The sequence below is a fragment of the Cherax quadricarinatus genome, chromosome 56 (genome assembly GCF_038502225.1).
Source record: "Cherax quadricarinatus isolate ZL_2023a chromosome 56, ASM3850222v1, whole genome shotgun sequence".
NCBI lineage: Eukaryota > Metazoa > Arthropoda > Malacostraca > Decapoda > Parastacidae > Cherax > Cherax quadricarinatus.
In genome coordinates this window covers 8,093,442-8,113,072 of record NC_091347.1, presented here as the reverse complement: position 1 = coordinate 8,113,072, position 19,631 = coordinate 8,093,442, and positions in this window count along the sequence as shown.

Here is a 19,631-nt window from a genome sequence, read left to right as displayed (position 1 = left end):
AAAATTTATTCATTATAATCTTGACTCTAGACAGAACTTTCAATGATGGTTGACGCAAGCTTAATTGACGCAGTCTTAATTGACTCAAGCTTAATTGGAACCATCAGCATAATGTCCAAATAATATTTTTTCCTCTTTAAAATTTCGGGCAGGAAAACTGTGTGGGACTACGAATAAAAAAAAATTAAATTCTGCACTTTCTCTAATAGATTTATTTCGCTGACATTTGACACAGGTTTAATTTCAGGGCTTTGAATCTGACAAATACAGCAGCATTCTGCTGGACGACAATGTCTTCTGTTTTTTTTTTTGTTTTTTTATGATAACGTAACCGACAAGGCTTTTGTGAGTTAGAGAAGAGTGAAGACATTTGAATCACGATCTACCTTTCAACTCGCCTCATCCTCTTGTGAGCTCACTTCTACAGGAAGTTTCTTGCTTACAACTCACCTTCTACTTGTAAGCTCAGATACGCTTCGCCTCAAGATACTATATCGATTTACTAGCAACAAAATCGGTGTGATCGGGTTCCACGGTCAAGCATAAATGTTCTACCTGGGATTTCAGTGCATCCAGGTGTTGGAGAGTGTTAGTGATGCCAGGTTATAGATCGTGTTGGTTCCACACCCTGACAGTCAAGTGGATCTGCTCTTCCTGTAATTTCAGCTGTGCTGAATAATGAACATATTGTCAGTTACTACACTTAGCCGACATTATTATTCCATCTAGCCACCAGTCCCCGTGGCCTGGTGGCTAAATCTCTCGCCTCACACGACGAGGCTCCGGGTTCGATTCCCGGTGAGGGTGTATTATTACACTGGTTGTGTCTGTTCTTCAACAGTAAAATGAGTACTTAGGAGTTAGTGGACTGGTATGGGTAGCATCCTGGGACAAAACTGACCTAATTTGCCCGAAATGCTCAGCATAACAAGCGACTTTTTATACTATAGTATGTCATTGATGTCGGCTAGGCCTGTATACCTTGTGCATGTACTTGCAGAAATATTATTATTAGTCAGGGTGAGTTTGTGTGCGCGCGCAGTACCCAGTGTTTGTGTACTCGCCTATGTTGTAGGAAGCGGTCGAGTCTCGGCTCCTGAACCTGCCTCTTCGCTGGGCGCTACTGGGTTTTCGCTCTCGTGCCTTCGAGAGCCTTATCGTACATTTTCTTAAAGCTATGTATGGCTCCAGCCTCCACTCCACTGCCCAGATTATTCCCTTTCCTAATCATTATAAAGCTGAAGAAATACTTCCTAACGTCCTGTTTCCTGTCTCTCGCCTCACAAACAATTTCGGTGTGTGTGTGTGTGTGTGTGTGTGTTTTATCAAGGGTAGAGACTTAGTTCTATATCCCACCTTCTAGGCTACTTTGATCGGCATCACTGACTTTTGGTCTCTTGGACGTTATCATATCTACTCCTGAAGCTGTGCATCGAGTTTGCCTCTACCGCTGCCTCACCTGTTTGGGGAAAAGAACACTTGTGTACAGTCCTGATAATTATTAAAGGTCGTGAACTGTACGCAAGAGTCATTTTCCACAGTTTGTCGATATCACCATAACATTTACAACGGCTCGTCTGCTTGTTCAGCTTCCACCTCTGCCATCTTCATCTTAACTCTCTTAAAATATCCCTTTTAGATTTTTTGCAAGGAAAGAGGTGATTACGTAACGTCCTTCCTATTCCTTGTCTCCCCATGGTCGTCAGGTTTAGTTCCTTCAATTTCTCCTCATCGTGCATCTCTCTGTTCTGGTAATAACGTTGTTACAAACCTTGGGAAATTTTCGAACTACTTCGCATGATTTATTAATTGTGAGCTCCAAGCTGGGGCCACGTACTCAAGAAATTACCTAACATATGTAGTGTATAAGGTTCTTAAGGATTCCTTGTTCAAGTTGCTGACTGCTACTCTGAAGTTTGCACTTTTGTTAATGTTATAGTGTTTGTATTTCTGGAGATAAACTTCAGTGTTACATATACCTCCAGGTCTGTTTCACTCTGAAGTTTGTAACTTCTCTCCTCTTGTGCTGTAATCTGTGCCCGGTCTGCTCTTACCGTCTTCATTTCGCATGATCATACGTTTGTTCGGATTGAATCCAAAAAGCCATCTACAAACGCAGACATAGGACTCGATCCCTTATTGTAGGTAGTTCGCGTATAATATGAACAGTCGCGGTCCTGGTACTCAAACTCGCGGAACATCAAACATTACTCTCTCCCTTTCTTTTACTCAGATTCTCCTCGACTCACTGGAGCTCTCTGCCTTTCTAAACCTGCCAGTTCCAATTTCTAGCTTATTTCTAGTGTGGTACTAGAGCCCAGTCTTGTCTTATTTGTTTTATATCTATGTCATAGAACTCAAACAAATTGTGTGTGTACTCACCTAGTTTTGGTTGCAGGGGTCGATTCACAGCTCCTGGCCCCGCCTCTTCACTTGTCGCTACTAGGTCACACTTCCTGCTCCATGAGATCGTACATCTTCTTAAAGCTACGTATGGATCCTGCCTCCACTACATCACTTCCCAGACTATTCGATTTCCTGACAACTCTGTGACTAAAGAAATACTTCCTAACATTCCTGTTGTTCATCTGAGTCTTCAACTTCCAACTGTGTCCCCTTGTTGCTGTGTCCATTCTCTGGAACATCCTGTCTGTCCACCTTGTCAATTTCTCTCATTATTTGGTAAGTCTATCATATCATCCCTATCTCTCCTGTCCTCCAGTGTTGTCAGGTCGATTCCCATTAGCCTCTCCTCGTAGGACATGCCCCTTAGCTCCGGGACTAATCTTGTTGCAAACTTTTGCACTTTCTCTAATTTCTTTACATGGCTAGGTGTGCGTTCCAAACTGGTGCTGCATACTAAAATATAGGCCTAACGTACAGTGTACAGGGTCCTGAACGATTCCTTATTGAGATTTCGGAATGCTATTCTTAGGTTTGCTAGGCGCTCATATGCTGCAGCAGTTATTCGGTTGATGTGCGCCTCAGGAGATGTGCCCAGTGTTATACTCACCTCAAGATTCTTTTCCATGAGTGAGGTTTGTAGTCTCTGGCCCCTTAGACTGTACTCCGTCTGCGGTCTTCTTTGCCCTTAGCCAATCTTCATGACTTTGTACTTGGTGGGGTTGAATTCCAGGAGCCAGTTTCTGGACCAGGGCTGCAGCCTGTCCAGATCCCTTTGCAGTTCCACCTAGTCCTCGTCCGATTGAATTTTGATCAACTTCACATCTGCTAACAGGGAAACTTCTGAGTCTAATCCTTCCGTTATGTCATTCACATATACCAGAAACCGCACTGGTCCTAGAACTGACCCCCTGTGGAACCCCGCTTGTAACAGGCACCCACTCTGACACCTTGTCACGTACCATGACTCGCTGATGTCTTCCCGACAAGTATTCCCTGATCCATGGCAGTGCCTTCCCTGTTGTATGTGCCTGGTCCTCCAGCTTATGCACTAATCTCTTATGTGGAACTGTCAGAAGCCTTATTACAGTCCAAGAAAATGCAGTCTACCCACCCATCTCTTGTCTTACTGCTGTTCCATCCGTCATAGAACTCCAGTAGTCTTGTGACACAGGATTTCCCGTCCCTGAAACCGTACTCTTGCCTTGGCCTCCTGCTGTTCTGTGGTGGGTTATACATCGCTGTAATTACCACCTTGGGACCTCCAGACTGAAGTGTTCCTATTATGTAGTCTCTTGCTTTTCCTCTGCCTCGTCTCTGCAGCTAACTCAAAATCTCATTGATTTTTGATGAGCAGTGACACTCATCAATCCCCTTGGTTCCCCTCTGTCTTTACTCATGATCTGATATCCCGTTGGAAAGATGGCATCTCTTATCATTCCTGTGAGCTTGGTTTCAGTGAGAGCTATGATGTCTGGTGATGCATCTTTGATTCTTTCATACCACTTATTCATTATTCCATCAGTGTTGGTGTACCATACTTTCAGTTTCCTCTCCAGCACTGTGTTCTAGGGGGTCTGTGGTGGTGGGGGGCCTGGTAGTGTGCTGTGGGATTTTACTGCATATTGTGTGGTGGGGGCTGTAAGTGTGGATTGTGGTTTGTGTTGGGATAGTGTGTTTTACTGTGGGGTTCTGATGGTTGCTGTATGTGTGCTTGCACTTTTTGCTCTGCCAGGCTCTGGTTGTCCTCTGCTGACTCTGTCCATGTCTCTCTTTTTAGCTCCTTTCGTGTCTGTCTTCTCCCTCAGCTACTGTCGCTCTGTTCTTGTTCTGTCATGGTCTAGGAACTCCATCTTGTATGTTGATTCCTTCAGCCGTGGTTTCTCTTCGTGTGTGTGTGTGTGTGTGTGCGCGCGCGCGCGCGCGCGCGTGTGTGTGTGTGTATGTATGTATGATCGGATATATTGGAAAATGCTTATTACGTGGCTGGATGAGCTCCCACAATCGCTCCCAGCAGGAGCTTGGGAAATAGACCTCACGCACAGGAATAAGGATAGTGAGGAAGGTCTGGGATGATGGTCTAGGATGATGAAGGTCTAGAAAGACTTGAGAGGTCTAGTAAGACGGGGGAGATCTAAGAAGACGAGGGAGGTCTAGGAAGACGAGGGAGGTCTAGGAAGACGAGGGAGGTCTAGGAAGACGAGGGAGGTCTAGCAAGACGAGGGGCTGTTTGAAGACGAGGGAGACTAGCAAGATAGAGGTCTAGGGAAAACGAGGGTTATTAATGTAAGAGAGGACCTAGGAAGATAGGGAGACGTGCAAGAAGGTAGAGAAATGGTCTAGGAAGGAAAGTGGACCTTGGATGTTAAGTAGAGTGTTTGGGTAAAAAAAGGAAAGCGCTCTTGGAAGAGAGGGAGGTTGTTGAGGATGAAGAGGAAGTTGTGGAAGAGAGAGACCAGGTCCATCTCAATCGTCTCTCACCCTTTTCTAAAATTCTCTCTCTACCTCCTCTTCCCAGTATTTCTCAAACTCAACCTCATCCCTCCCTCTTTCCTCCCATCGTCTTACCCACTCCCTCTCTTTCCCTTATTTTTTCACATCTTTCTTGCTAAAGGTGTGTATGAGCGTGTTAGACAGGAGTAAGTAGAGGCAAGTGGTTCTTATGGTTTGACTTGCTGTTGGAGTGTAAGCAAGTTAATACTTATAAAGAGACTCAGGGAAATCAGCTAGTCGGACTCGAGTCCTGGAGGTGGGAAATACAGTGCTTGCACCCTGAATTCAGGATAGGTGGGAAATGTTGGGGTTTGGAGGGTCATCTGAACTGTGATATCTGCACCCCTTCTGGCAAGACAATGAATGACAGTGAAAGTATTTTCTCATTGTTGGGTCAAAACACCTTGGAGAGAGACGGACGGAGCGTTAAAAAATTATGTATTAAACATGGAAGACATTCAGCTTATGTGCTGTTTCAGTGAATAAAATTAAAATGTCTATAATAAACTTAGTCACTGGGAACTACGTGACAGCAACTGAAGACTTGTTGGCACTCGACGAAATACTCTACCATGAAGACAAAATTTACTCATATAAACATGAATTATTTGACAAGACACTATCCATGTATCTCTTTTAAAATGAAGAAGTGTGATTTTTTATTGTAAAGATAATTGAAGAGAGTAAATAATTTACATGAATGTGAAGCCAGAAGCCATTCCAAAGGCAATCTAAGTGAAATATCTAGGACTGTTTTTCTGTTCTTGTTTATGAAAGTGATTGTTACTAGTACATGTTGGGAAGATTCTTTATTTTCTTATTATGTAAATGACTCCATTTTCACACATTCATTGAATTTGTTGTTGGTTATTTCAAACATGCATTATGGTATTAGTTTGTTCATTCTCACCCATTGAAAAAATAATGTTTATGGGTGGATACGAGTCCTTCTACTAAACTTGGTCTATATTCTTTATTTTATACTATCACCTTAATATTATTTGTAGCTCGGTCTCAGCATCAGGTAGCCTGAAGTTCTTTCATATTCTCTCCAGTCTACACACTAGATGTGTTTTAGTCACTGCCCGATCATAGAAAAATATTGTCCCTTATACCATGTCCCTCGACCCAGTACCTAAGTACACCCAAGAGACACAGATGAACCTTGAAACCTGAAACACATCACATATCAAACATAACTCTTACAAGTGGCTAAAATTCATAAATATAATTATAGAAGAAATATAGTAAACTATGCGGAAGTTACCGGCGCCATCAAAGTGGGACTCAATAAAACAGCGGGTTTAAAATTTTCGAATTGAAAATCGAAAAAAAAATTGATTTCGGAGCCATGTTCACTTTCACGATGAAAATGGTGTGAAATACCGATAAGTTGATGATTAAGAGACATGTGTAACGGAGACATGTGCAGCAGAGACATGTGCAGCAGAGACATGTGCAGCAGAGACATGTGCAGCAGAGACATGTGCAGCAGAGACATGTGCAGCAGAGACATGTGCAGCAGAGACATGTGCAGCAGAGACATGTGCAGCAGAGACATGTGCAGCAGAGACATGTGCAGCAGAGACATGTGCAGCAGAGACATGTGCAACAGAGACATGTGCAACAGAGACATGTGCAACAGAGACATGTGCAACAGAGACATGTGCAACAGAGACATGTGCAACAGAGACATGTGCAACAGAGACATGTGCAACAGAGACATGTGCAACAGAGACATGTGCAACAGAGACATGTGCAACAGACATGTGTAACGATTCAACAATAAAGTTTCCCAGCTGTCGTACATGTATATTCATTTTTAAATGATGCACAAATTTCCAAGAATTTTTAAATTTAAACAATTTAAAAAAATCAGTAGGCCTACTGGCATATGTATAATACATCAACACGCAAGGTAATAAAATAAAATTGGACAAATTAACACCTACAGAGTCCAGCAACAATCTTTCTCTTTCCAAGACGCGTCAACGTAGAAATTCGGAAGTCGTTCAGTAAAGGCAGTCATCAGTTTTCACTTGGAAATAAACAATGTTCACAGTTTCTTTAATAAAACTGGCTAATGTACTCCTCTACAGATGTAAACCAAACCTGTTGTATGCCAGGAAGTAGTGAGCTGGGAAACAAACAAGTTATAAGGGATTCTACGGAGTATGTGCGTTTGAACCCTCTTTGCACAAGTTATAAGGGATTCTACGGAACATGTGCGTTTGAACCCTCTTTGCACAAGTTATAAGGGATTCTACGGAGTATGTGCGTTTGAACCCTCTTTGCACAAGTTATAAGGGATTCTACGGAACATGTGCGTTTGAACCCTCTTTGCACAAGTTATAAGGGATTCTACGGAGTATGTGCGTTTGAACCCTCTTTGCACAAGTTATAAGGGATTCTACGGAACATGTGCGTTTGAAACCTCTTTGCACAAGTTATAAGGAACTCTACGGAACATGTGCGTTTGAACCCTCTTTGCACAAGTTATAAGGAATTCTACGGAACATGTGCGTTTGAACCCTCTTTGCACAAGAAATAACGTTGAGATGAATTCTCTGTAGCTCTGTCTAGAGTATGTTCCAGGGGTCAACGCCCCGGGGCCCAGTTCTTGACCAGACCCCCCCGGTGGATCAGGGTCTGATCAACCAGGCTGTTACTGCTGGTCGCACGTAGTGTGACGTACGAACCAGCGTGTGGCTTGTGGTGTGCTGTTGTGGAACACCATGTGGCTTGTGGTCTACTGTTGTGGAACACCATGTGGCTTGTGGTCTACTGTTGTGGAACACCATGTGGCTTGTGGTCTACTGTTGTGGAACACCATGTGGCTTGTGGTCTACTGTTGTGGAACACCGTGTGGCTTGTGGTCTACTGTTGTGGAACACCATGTGGCTTGTGGTCTACTGTTGTGGAACACCATGTGGCTTGTGGTCTACTGTTGTGGAACACCATGTGGCTTGTGGTCTACTGTTGTGGAACACCGTGTGGCTTGTGGTCTACTGTTGTGGAACACCATGTGGCTTGTGGTCTACTGTTGTGGAACACCATGTGGCTTGTGGTCTACTGTTGTGGAACACCATGTGGCTTGTGACCTACTGTTGTGGAACACCATGTGGCTTGTGGTCTACTGTTGTGGAACACCATGTGGCTTGTGGTCTACTGTTGTGGAACACCGTGTGGCTTGTGGTCTACTGTTGTGGAACACCATGTGGCTTGTGATCTACTGTTGTGGAACACCATGTGGCTTGTGATCTACTGTTGTGGAACACCATGTGGCTTGTGATCTACTGTTGTGGAACACCATGTGGCTTGTGATCTACTGTTGTGGAACACCATGTGGCTTGTGATCTACTGTTGTGGAACACCATGTGGCTTGTGGTCTACTGTTGTGGAACACCATGTGGCTTGTGGTCTACTGTTGTGGAACACCGTGTGGCTTGTGGTCTACTGTTGTGGAACACCGTGTGGCTTGTGGTCTACTGTTGTGGAACACCATGTGGCTTGTGGTCTACTGTTGTGGAACACCATGTGGCTTGTGATCTACTGTTGTGGAACACCATGTGGCTTGTGATCTACTGTTGTGGAACACCATGTGGCTTGTGATCTACTGTTGTGGAACACCATGTGGCTTGTGATCTACTGTTGTGGAACACCATGTGGCTTGTGATCTACTGTTGTGGAACACCATGTGGCTTGTGGTCTACTGTTGTGGAACACCATGTGGCTTGTGGTCTACTGTTGTGGAACACCGTGTGGCTTGTGGTCTACTGTTGTGGAACACCATGTGGCTTGTGGTCTACTGTGGTGGAACACCGTGTGGCTTGTGGTCTACTGTTGTGGAACACCGTGTGGCTTGTGGTCTACTGTTGTGGAACACCGTGTGGCTTGTGGTCTACTGTTGTGGAACACCGTGTGGCTTGTGGTCTACTGTTGTGGAACACCATGTGGCTTGTGGTCTACTGTGGTGGAACACCGTGTGGCTTGTGGTCTACTGTTGTGGAACACCGTGTGGCTTGTGGTCTACTGTTGTGGAACACCGTGTGGCTTGTGGTCTACTGTTGTGGAACACCGTGTGGCTTGTGGTCTACTGTTGTGGAACACCATGTGGCTTGTGGTCTACTGTTGTGGAACACCATGTGGCTTGTGGTCTACTGTTGTGGAACACCGTGTGGCTTGTGGTCTACTGTTGTGGAACACCGTGTGGCTTGTGGTCTACTGTTGTGGAACACCGTGTGGCTTGTGGTCTACTGTTGTGGAACACCGTGTGGCTTGTGGTCTACTGTTGTGGAACACAGTGTGGCTTGTGGTCTACTGTTGTGGAACACCATGTGGCTTGTGGTCTACTGTTGTGGAACACCATGTGGCTTGTGGTCTACTGTTGTGGAACACCATGTGGCTTGTGGTCTACTGTTGTGGTACACCATGTGGCTTGTGGTCTACTGTTGTGGAACACCATGTGGCTTGTGACCTACTGTTGTGGAACACCATGTGGCTTGTGGTCTACTGTGGTGGAACACAATGTGGCTTGTGGTCTACTGTTGTGGAACACCGTGTGGCTTGTGGTCTACTGTTGTGGTACACCATGTGGCTTGTGGTCTACTGTTGTGGAACACCATGTGGCTTGTGACCTACTGTTGTGGAACACCGTGTGGCTTGTGGTCTACTGTTGTGGAACACCATGTGGCTTGTGGTCTACTGTGGTGGAACACCATGTGGTTTGTGGTCTACTGTTGTGGAACACCGTGTGGCTTGTGGTCTACTGTTGTGGAACACCATGTGGCTTGTGGTCTACTGTTGTGGAACACCATGTGGCTTGTGGTCTACTGTTGTGGAACACCATGTGGCTTGTGGTCTACTGTTGTGGAACACCGTGTGGCTTGTGGTCTACTGTGGTGGAACACCATGTGGCTTGTGGTCTACTGTGGTGGAACACCATGTGGCTTGTGGTCTACTGTGGTGGAACACCATGTGGCTTGTGGTCTACTGTTGTGGAACACCATGTGGCTTGTGGTCTACTGTTGTGGAACACCGTGTGGCTTGTGGTCTACTGTTGTGGAACACCATGTGGCTTGTGGTCTACTGTTGTGGAACACCATGTGGCTTGTGGTCTACTGTTGTGGAACACCGTGTGGCTTGTGGTCTACTGTTGTGGAACACCATGTGGCTTGTGGTCTACTGTTGTGGAACACCATGTGGCTTGTGTTAGTGTATATATCATGTTTACCTAAGTAACGTGGGTTACTATAACTTTGTGTGGGTGTATTTATTTTTTATTGCGTGTTTGGTAAAGCAGTGAGTTTTATGAGGATTAGTTTTAGCCTGTGAATGTTAGTGTTAGTGTGAGTGTTAGTGTTAGTGTGAGTGTTAGTGTTAGTGTGAGTGTTAGTGTGTCTCTTTGTATTGCACGACTGTTGAATGACCACAGGTCCAAGTGCTCAGTAAATATTACCTTCCTTCATTCCTTCTTTCCTTTCTTTCGTTCTTAATCTCGGTTCCCATGTGTGTGTGTGTGTGTGTGTGTGTGTGTGTGTGTGTGTGTATACGCGTGTGTGCTTTCTTCCACCTGTGTATTCCCCAGACACACCCTAACTAGCTTAGCACTTAGAGCGCACACACACACACACACACACACACACACACAGGTTTCAGAGATGGGACACAGCAACAAGGGGTCACAGCGACAATCAGAACCCCACGGTCAAACACACTATCCCAACACAAACTACAGTCCACACTTACAGCTCCCACCTCACAGTACGCTGTAGAATCCCACAGCTCACTACCAGGCCCCCCACCCCCACAGACCCCCCATAACAGTGTTGGAGAGGAAACTGAAGGCATGGTACACCATCGCGTATGGAATAACGAAAAAATGGGAGGAGCAGCATGAAAGATTCAAAGAGGAATCACCAGACTTCATAGCTCTCGCCGAAACCAAGCTCACAGGAATAATATTAGATGCCATCTTTCCAACGGGATATCAGATCCTGAGGAAAGACAGAGGGAACAGAGGGGGTGGAGGAGTGGCACTGCTAATATAAAACCAATGGAATTTTGATGAGCTGCAGAGAGGAGACAGAACAGAATCAAGAGACTACATAATAGGAACACTTTAGTCTGGAGGTACCAAGGTGGTAATTGCAGTGATGTGTAACCCACCACAGAACAGCAGGAGGCCAAGGCAAGATTTTGATGGGAGTAATAGAGTGATGGTTGACACACTGGCTGAAGTGGCCAGAAGGGCTCACACGAGCAGGGCAAAGCTACTGATTGTGGGTGACTTCAATCACAAAGAAATTAACTGGGAGAACTTGGAGCCACATGGGGGCCCAGAAACGAGGAGGGCAAGGATGATGGAGGTGGTACTGACAATCCTCATATACCAACACGTAAGGAAGGAACACTACCAGAAAGAGAGAGGAGAGGATGAACAGCAAGACTGGACCTAGTACTCACCTTGAGTAGTGCAGATATTGAGGACATCACATATGAAATACCCCTCGTGGCCAGTGACCACGTGGTTCTGAGCTTCGAATACATAGTAGAGTTACAAGTGGAGAGGGAAGCAGGAAGGGCAGGACGAATGAAGCCAAACTACAAGAGAAGGGACACAGGCATGAAGAATTTCCTGCACGAGGTTCAGTGGGACAGTACACTGGCAGGGAAGTCAGTAAATGAGATAATGGAAAATGTGACAATATGCAAGGAAGCTGAGGAGAGGTTTGTATCCAAGGTTAACAGAAATAACGAGAAAGCCAGCATGAACCCTTGGTTCATGCAAAGTGTAGAGAGGCCAAAACCAAGTGTGCTAGAGAATAGAAGAAGTATAGAAGGCAAAGGACCCAGGATAATAAGGATAGCAGTCATATAGCCAGAAATGAGTATGCACAGGTATGAAGGGTGGCCCATCGACAAATACGAAAATGACATAGCAGCGAAAGCCAAATATGACCCGAGGCTGTTGTACAGAGACATCAGGAGGAAAACAACAGTGAAGGACCAGGTAATAAGGATAAGGAAGGAAGGAGGGGAGATCACAAGAAATGACCGAGAAGTATGTGAGGAATTCAAGATGAAATTCTAAGAAGTGTTCAGAGAGGACACAGAAAGGACTCCGGAAAGACGGAGAGGGGGGGAAGGGTACACCAAGTGTGGGACACAATACATACAACCAAGGAAGAAGTGAAGAGGCAACTAAATAAGCTAGATACGTCAAAGGCGATGGGGCTGGATAACATCTCTCCTTGGGCCCAGAGAAGAGTGGTGGAGCACCTAGAAAGGGATGAGCTTATCAACGACAACCAGCACGGTTTCAGTGATGTGAAATCCTGTGTCACAAACCTACTGGAGTTCTATGACAGGGTGACAGTAAGACAAGAGAAAGTGGGGTGGGTAGATTGCGTTTTCTTGGACTATAGGAAGACTTTTGACACAGTTCCACACAAGAGATTAGTGCATAAGCTGGAGGACCAGGCAGGTATAACAGGGAAGGCACTGCAGTGGATCAGATAATACCTGTCGGGAAGACAGCGAGTCATGGTACGTGACGAAGTGTCAGAGTGGGCGCCTGTGACGAGCGGGGTTCCACAGGGGTCAGTTCTATTACCGGTGCTGTTTCTGGTATATGTGAAAGACATGACGGAAGAAATAGACTCAAAAGTGCCCCTGTTTGCAGATATGTAGACGAGAAGAATTCAGTCGGACGAGAACCAGGTAGAACTTCAAAGGGATCTGGACAGGCTGCAGCACTGGTCCAGAAACTGGCTTCTGGAGATCAACCCCAAAAGTGCAAAATCATGAAGATTGGGGAAGAGCAAAGAAGACCGCAGACAGAGTACAGTCTAAGGGGCCAGAGACTACAAACTTCACTCAAGGAAAAGGGTCTTGGGCACATCTCCTGAGGCACACATCAACCAAATAACTACTGCAGCATATGGGCGCCTAGCAAACCTAATAACAGCATTCCAGCATCTCAATAAGGAATCGTTCAGAACCTTGTACACCGTGTATGCCAGGCTTACATTAAGTATGCAGCATCAGTCTGGAACTCGCACCTCCCCAAGCATGTAAGAAAATTAGAGAAAGTGCAAAGGGTTGCAACAAGACTAGTTCCGGAGATAAATGGTATGTCCTACTAGGCTAGTTTAAGGGAAACAGACCTGACGGCACTGGAGGATAGGAGAGATTGGGGGGATATAATAGCGACATATAAAATACTGAGAGGAATTGACAAGGTGTACAGACACATTGTTTCAGAGATGCGACACAGCACAAAACATCGCAATTGGAAGTTGAAGACTCTGATGAATCACAGGGATGTTAAGAAGTACCTCTTCAGTCACAGAGTTGTCAGGAAGTGGAATAGTCTGGGAAGTGATGTAGTGGAGGCAGGAGCCATACATAACTTTAAGGATAAGTATGATAAAGCTCGTGGAGCAGGAAGTGTGACCAGTGAAGAGGCAGAGCCACACACACACAGACACACACACAGACACACACACACACACACACACACACACACACACACACACACACACACACACACACACACACACACACACACACACACACACACACACACCAGAGGCCAAGTAAACGTGAAAGAAACTCTAACATTTCCTGGAAACTCTAGTTTCTTCTTGAATACAGAATGAGCTTTAAATTAAGCACTTCACGTGAGAAGTTACTTTAACCGGAATTACGATATACTAATATATAGTGCAGTCACGTAAGTCACCTGTTTGTGGTTGTAGGAGTCGAGTCGCAGCCTCTTAACTGAAATTATTGAAACTTATCATGGTGTTGGTCTCCAGCTCCTGGACATCTTGTGATGCAGGACTTATTGCTCCGGGATCTTTGAGAGAGTTTAGGTGAAGCTAATCTGCCTCGTAAGAGCTTGACGGTACAAATAATTATGCAGTTTGTGTGCACTTAGGTACATTGGATTCGGGTTTACCTGGAGAGGGTTTCGGGGGTAAACGCCCCCGCAGCCCGGTCTGAGACCAGGCCTCGTGGTGGATCAGAGTCTGATCAACCAGGCTGTTACTGCTGGGAAATATTCTTTTGGGATCACTTAGTAACCAAAACACATCCAGTCATTTTTATAACTGGCTGGACTGGGAAGTCGTGCTTCACTTGAATATTTCCTTTGATATAGCGGGCTGGGGCTTCGTTATATAGGGGACACCTTTTTGGCATCGTACAGGGAACTAAACATATATTGTTATTGTTGCATTTGCTTGCAATGATATAGCAACATTCACTTTGCATATCCTTTTTCTGATTTTACCCATTTTTATTTGTCCCGGTCATTTCCTGACTATTCCAAGGCTGAACAATTATATCCTATGTTCCTTTCAACTTCCGACTGTATCCTTTGCGCTCGATTTTCTCATCTCAGACATTTTTTTTCTCCGCCCACTCTGTCAAGTCTTCCTATTTCTTCGTACATTGTTATCATGTCCCCCAAGTATTTACATTATCTAATGTCGTCCTGGGCACATCTCTTAGTCGTTTATTTTCCTTGGCTACGGGACTGGTCCCTGTGCAAACCTCCCTACGTTCTCTAGTTTCTTGATACGCTGTATCAGCTCCATACTGGTACTGCAGCCGGCAAGATGAGCTTGCTATCACCTGCAGCTCATAAGACTGCCATCCCCACGAGCCCCTTTGGGGCGGGGCAGATGGCAGACCAGAGGCCTAGCTTCTCCCTACGAGCCCCGTGAGGGCGGGGACGTGGCTAGGCCTGGGGACAGTTGGTCCCAAAGATGAGGGGGTACTTGTACCTCCTCCCATGGGAGACTTAGGTCTCGAGATACTCCCCAGATAGGGAGCCAAGGCCGGGTCATCACTACTTGGAAAAGACCCGGGCCGGGAGAATACCGGTGAATAAAAAAAAAATGGGCCTAGCTTACGTCATATATACATAATATATGATGAGTTAGGCTGGATGAATCTTACTGGCCTGGAATTTTACGACTAACTCGCCAGGGGTTCAAACCCCACCCGTTCCGTGGTTTGTTTGCTCATTGCTGCAAAACGCTTACCCATTGATGTACGTCTCTCTGAAGAGGATCAATCAGTTACAGGACCGGTCCCAGTATCAATCCTTTGTAAAACCCTACATTTTAATCTCATCCTTCCCAAAACCTATTCTCGTATCACATTGTTTCTTTTTGCTGTTCCGTATTCTTCGAGTTAATGTAATCCACGTCCTCTATGTCTTCCATATTTTGCATTATATCTTGGTACAAGCAATTTGCTGCTTGCTTTTGGCCTAGTTTCTTGTGCAGAACTGTCTTTAAGGCGTTAATAAACAACCCGCACATAGGAGAAAGACACTTATGATGAAGTTTCGGTCTGACAAGTCACAAGTCGGGCCGAAGCGTCCGACTTGTGACTAGTTTCTTTCTCCTATGCGAGGGATATTTATGTATTGTTCCAGTCATGGCATTGTTCCTCTTTATTCTTCAAAGGCGTTAATGCAGTCCAAGAATATGTAATTCACCCGATCCTCTGATTCCTGCTTCACTTCTGTTACTTTTCCACAGAACTCCAGCAGGACTCAGAGACAAGATTTACCACCTCTAAACCTTCACCAAATTCTCTACTACTCTCGGTCTGAGTTTCTTTACCATTGCCTTGCATAGTTTGCGTGTTTCTGTCTTTACTATCTTTAAATCATTATTTTTTTTTACACGTTTTGCATTTTAATTATTTCGGTTGAACTCTTTTTCTCTATCTCTCTTCCATTTTCAACCTTTATTCTTTCTCCTAATTTTCCCTCTTCTCTTGTTACACCTGCCGTCTGTATCACTTTTCCATAGCTCTTAACTTTCTCTTACCCTCTCTTATTCAAACCCTCTCTCACTCTTATCTTCTCAATCCTATCCTCTTTTACTACTTACCCTCTCTTCTGCTACCCTCTCATTCCTACATTTTCTCAATCTTCCTACTGTCTCTCACTCCTACCCTATCTCATATCTTCTCTCACTCATCCTACCCTCTATCACTCCTGTCTACTTATTCCTACTCTCTCACCCTTACCCTCTCTTGTTAATCTATTTAACCTATCCACCTCTCTCCCCTCCTCCTACCTTCAGTCATCCCTTCCATCCTCTGTTATCAATCCCCTTCCTCTATCCACTTTCCTCACCCTTTTCTACTTCATTTCTCACTTACATTTCTCACTTACATTTCTCCCCTTTTCCCTTCCCCTCTCACCTCTCCCAATAATCACTTGCCCCTTCTCACCTCTCCCCTCACCTCTCCCCTCTCCTGCAGTATGGATCCCACACGTAATTGCGTAGCAATCCTTGATCGGGTTTCCAGGCATGATAGTGTTTTTCTAGCAAAAACTCTGGAAAAAAAACTGGAAAATTGGAATTTTAATCGGACTTTGGCGAGTACGAGCGGATCGAGGCTCACACCTGGCGTATGACTGCGCATTCATTAATACAAAGGTGTGTATATCCCCCCGTGTATATGCAGGATTCGTGTATACACGAATTAAAACATGCCGGTTTAACAAAGCTTTTTTGTGATATTTTAAAATAATTATATAAGAATAAATGATAGAAAGCTAGTATTTAACAAGAGAGAGAGAGAGAGAGAGAGAGAGAGAGAGAGAGAAAACAGTTTACAAGGGTGTGTACCCAAGGCAGTTTCAGCTGCAGTTGACAAGGCCTGAGTTAAGCGTCTTCATGAGACGGTATCTCCAGACTACATCTGATACAACTTAATAAAATTTAACATCCATCGTTCTAACATCCAGCCAAAAATTCCAGTTAATATCTTTTCACTTCAAATGCATAAAACCTTATATAATTACGAGATATGATCGCCATTTTGAAGCTGTCAGTCCCTCAAGGGGATCTAGGGAATTGGATCTGTGCTCCAGTTCCATAAATTTAGCCTGAATGCTTTTCATCTCCTCCCTCCCACAAACACTGTATAATTCCTATGGGTTTAGCCCTCGCCCATAATAAAATAAAAATACAGAATCAAAATTCATATTGTGGTCATAGTCACATAGGTGACAGAACACAGCATTGTTACCGCTGCTATTTCCGACGTCCCTTTTACGTTCAGACAAGTTTATTTGATTTTTTGTCCTCTTTCCCCAACATAGTTTTTCCAGTCATTGTTTTCACGGGTAATATACATACCTTTGTTACCGTTGTCACTGGTGTATCCTTCACTACCAACTACAGTATTGGTTACTTCTGTTTATTGAAGGTTTTCCTTATAAAGGAGTTCTGATTCTTTCCTAAACTCTAAAGGTTTAGGATTCAAAAAAATATTTTGATGGCAAAATGAGCTTTTAAAATGGACCACTGTTGGTTACATAGATCTCTGAGAATAAAGAATAAAAAGGCACAGTACCGTAACTGGACGAATACAAAAAAAAAAAACCTAACCGAAACGTCGTCATAAGATTCTTTGTTGTGTGGATTATTTGTGTATCCCTGAGAATATTACATAATTTACAAATTTCATCTGAAGAACTTGGATGACATGAACACTCAGCTCTGAGAAACATCCATAATATTACACTTTCTAACTTGTCGGTCATGACATCAGTGCGTATTTCAGTGGCCTCAAAAAAAAAAATCTATACATTAAGAATTTTTGGACAATAAAATGAAAAAAATGCAAGTTACTGTGTGTACATGTATTTTATTTTCACTTTTTAGCTTCCAACTAGTAATTCGTCATGTTACCATTGTTCTTTATCACCATCTGAAGTCGCCTGGGCATCGAAGTGGCGAGAGTGGAGAAGGAGGCGTCCGTGTAGATCCAAAGCTTCTTCAGTGCCTCCTTCAGGTCCGTGATGTTGGTGGGTCGAGCTTTTTGCAATCTCATTTTTCATCACATGCCAGGCACCATCATGCATAAAAAAATTCACACTTGTGAATGTTCCAAAATGTCAGCATGTGTTCCCTTAACAACTCGATATAATTACTTCCCTTCATTGTAATGTTCTTAGGAAGGAAGTATAGTCCACCCCTGCCATTATAACCACAAAAAGCACCCCAGACCATAACACTGTCAGGGTGCTTCACTGTCTTCACAACGTACCGCTGGTCATAACGGAACACACCACTGGCATGACAGACGGTCTTGGAGCCGCTCCTGACGAGCCTGAAGGTACTTTCATTGCTGAACATCACCTTCTGCCACTGGTCTGAGGTCCAATCCTTGTACTTCTTGCAGAACCGAAGCCATTTCTTCTTCATGGCTTCAGTTAGCATGGGTTTCTGGGCGGCACGTTGAGCAAACATTTTCAGGTTCTTGTGCAGTCGGTGCTGAATGGTTAGCACTGCAACGTCTTTCAGAAATGCAGGATACATTCTCTTGAGTTCTGAGGCTGTTATGGCAGGATCTGATGACACTTCCTCCCTCAGGATGTTGTCTATGTGAAGAGAAAATGCATCCTGCACTCCTGAAAGACGTCGCAGTGCTAACCATTCAGCAGAGACTGCAAAAGGACCTGAAAATGTTTGCTCAACGTGCCGCCCAGAAACCCATGCTAACTGAAGCCATGAAGAAGAAATGGCTTCAGTTCTGCAAGAAGTACAAGGATTGGACCTCAGACCAGTGGCAGAAGGTGATGTTCAGCGATGAAAGTACCTTCAGGCTCGTCAGGAGCGGCTCCAAGACCGTCTGTCATGTCAGTGGTGTGTCCCGTTATGACCAGCGGTACGTTGTGAAGACAGTGAAGCACCCTGACAGTGTTATGGTCTGGGGTGCTTTTTGTGGTTATAATGGCAGGGGTGGACTATACTTCCTTCCTAAGAACATTACAATGAAGGGAAGTAATTATATCACGCTGACATTTTGGAACATTCACGAGTGTGATTTTTTATCCATGATGGTGCCCTTGCCCATAAGTCAAAAGGAGTGAAAGTTCCTCAGTGTTTTGTAGTGGCCAGGCAACTCCCCTGACCTAAATCCTAACGAGAATGCCTGGCATGTGATGAAAAATGAGATTGCAAAAGCTTGACTCACCAACATCATGTACCTGAAGGAGGTACTGAAGAAGCCTTGAATCTACATGGACGCCTCCTTCTCCACCCTCACCACTTCGATGCCCAGGCGACTTCAGATGGTGATAAAGAACAATGGTAACATGACCAAGTACTAGTTGGAAGCTATTAAGTGAAAATAAAATATATGTACACTCAGGAAGTTGCATTTATTTTTGTTTTATTGTTCAAAATATCATATACGGTATATCATATATGATATACCGACAAGCTGAAAAATTAGACACATGAGCAACAATTGGGTATCTTTACTAACTAGATATTTCTTCAACCAGTCGTTTTACCAACACAATACAGGGACAAAAACAGAAGACTAAAGAAATTGAGGCAATCAGTCCCTCAGCCTAGCAGCAAATGTTCAGTACCGTAGTCGTCTTAATGAATCTGCAACACAGGCAGGTAGAAGTGAGCACTGGAGAGATGAGATGCAACAGAAGAGGGTGAAGTACAACACCTCTGACTCCAGGAGATAAGCCCATTCTTTCTACCTGTGCTTCATTCATATCAAGACTACGGTATTGAATATCAGTTGCTAGGCTGAGGGACTGATTGATTCATCTACATCTTCAGTCTTCTGTTTTCGTCCCTGGTTGGCGAAACTTTTACATGAAGATACCGAGTTATTGCTCATGTGTCTAATTCTTCAACTTGTCAGTATTATATGCCATTAATGTTATG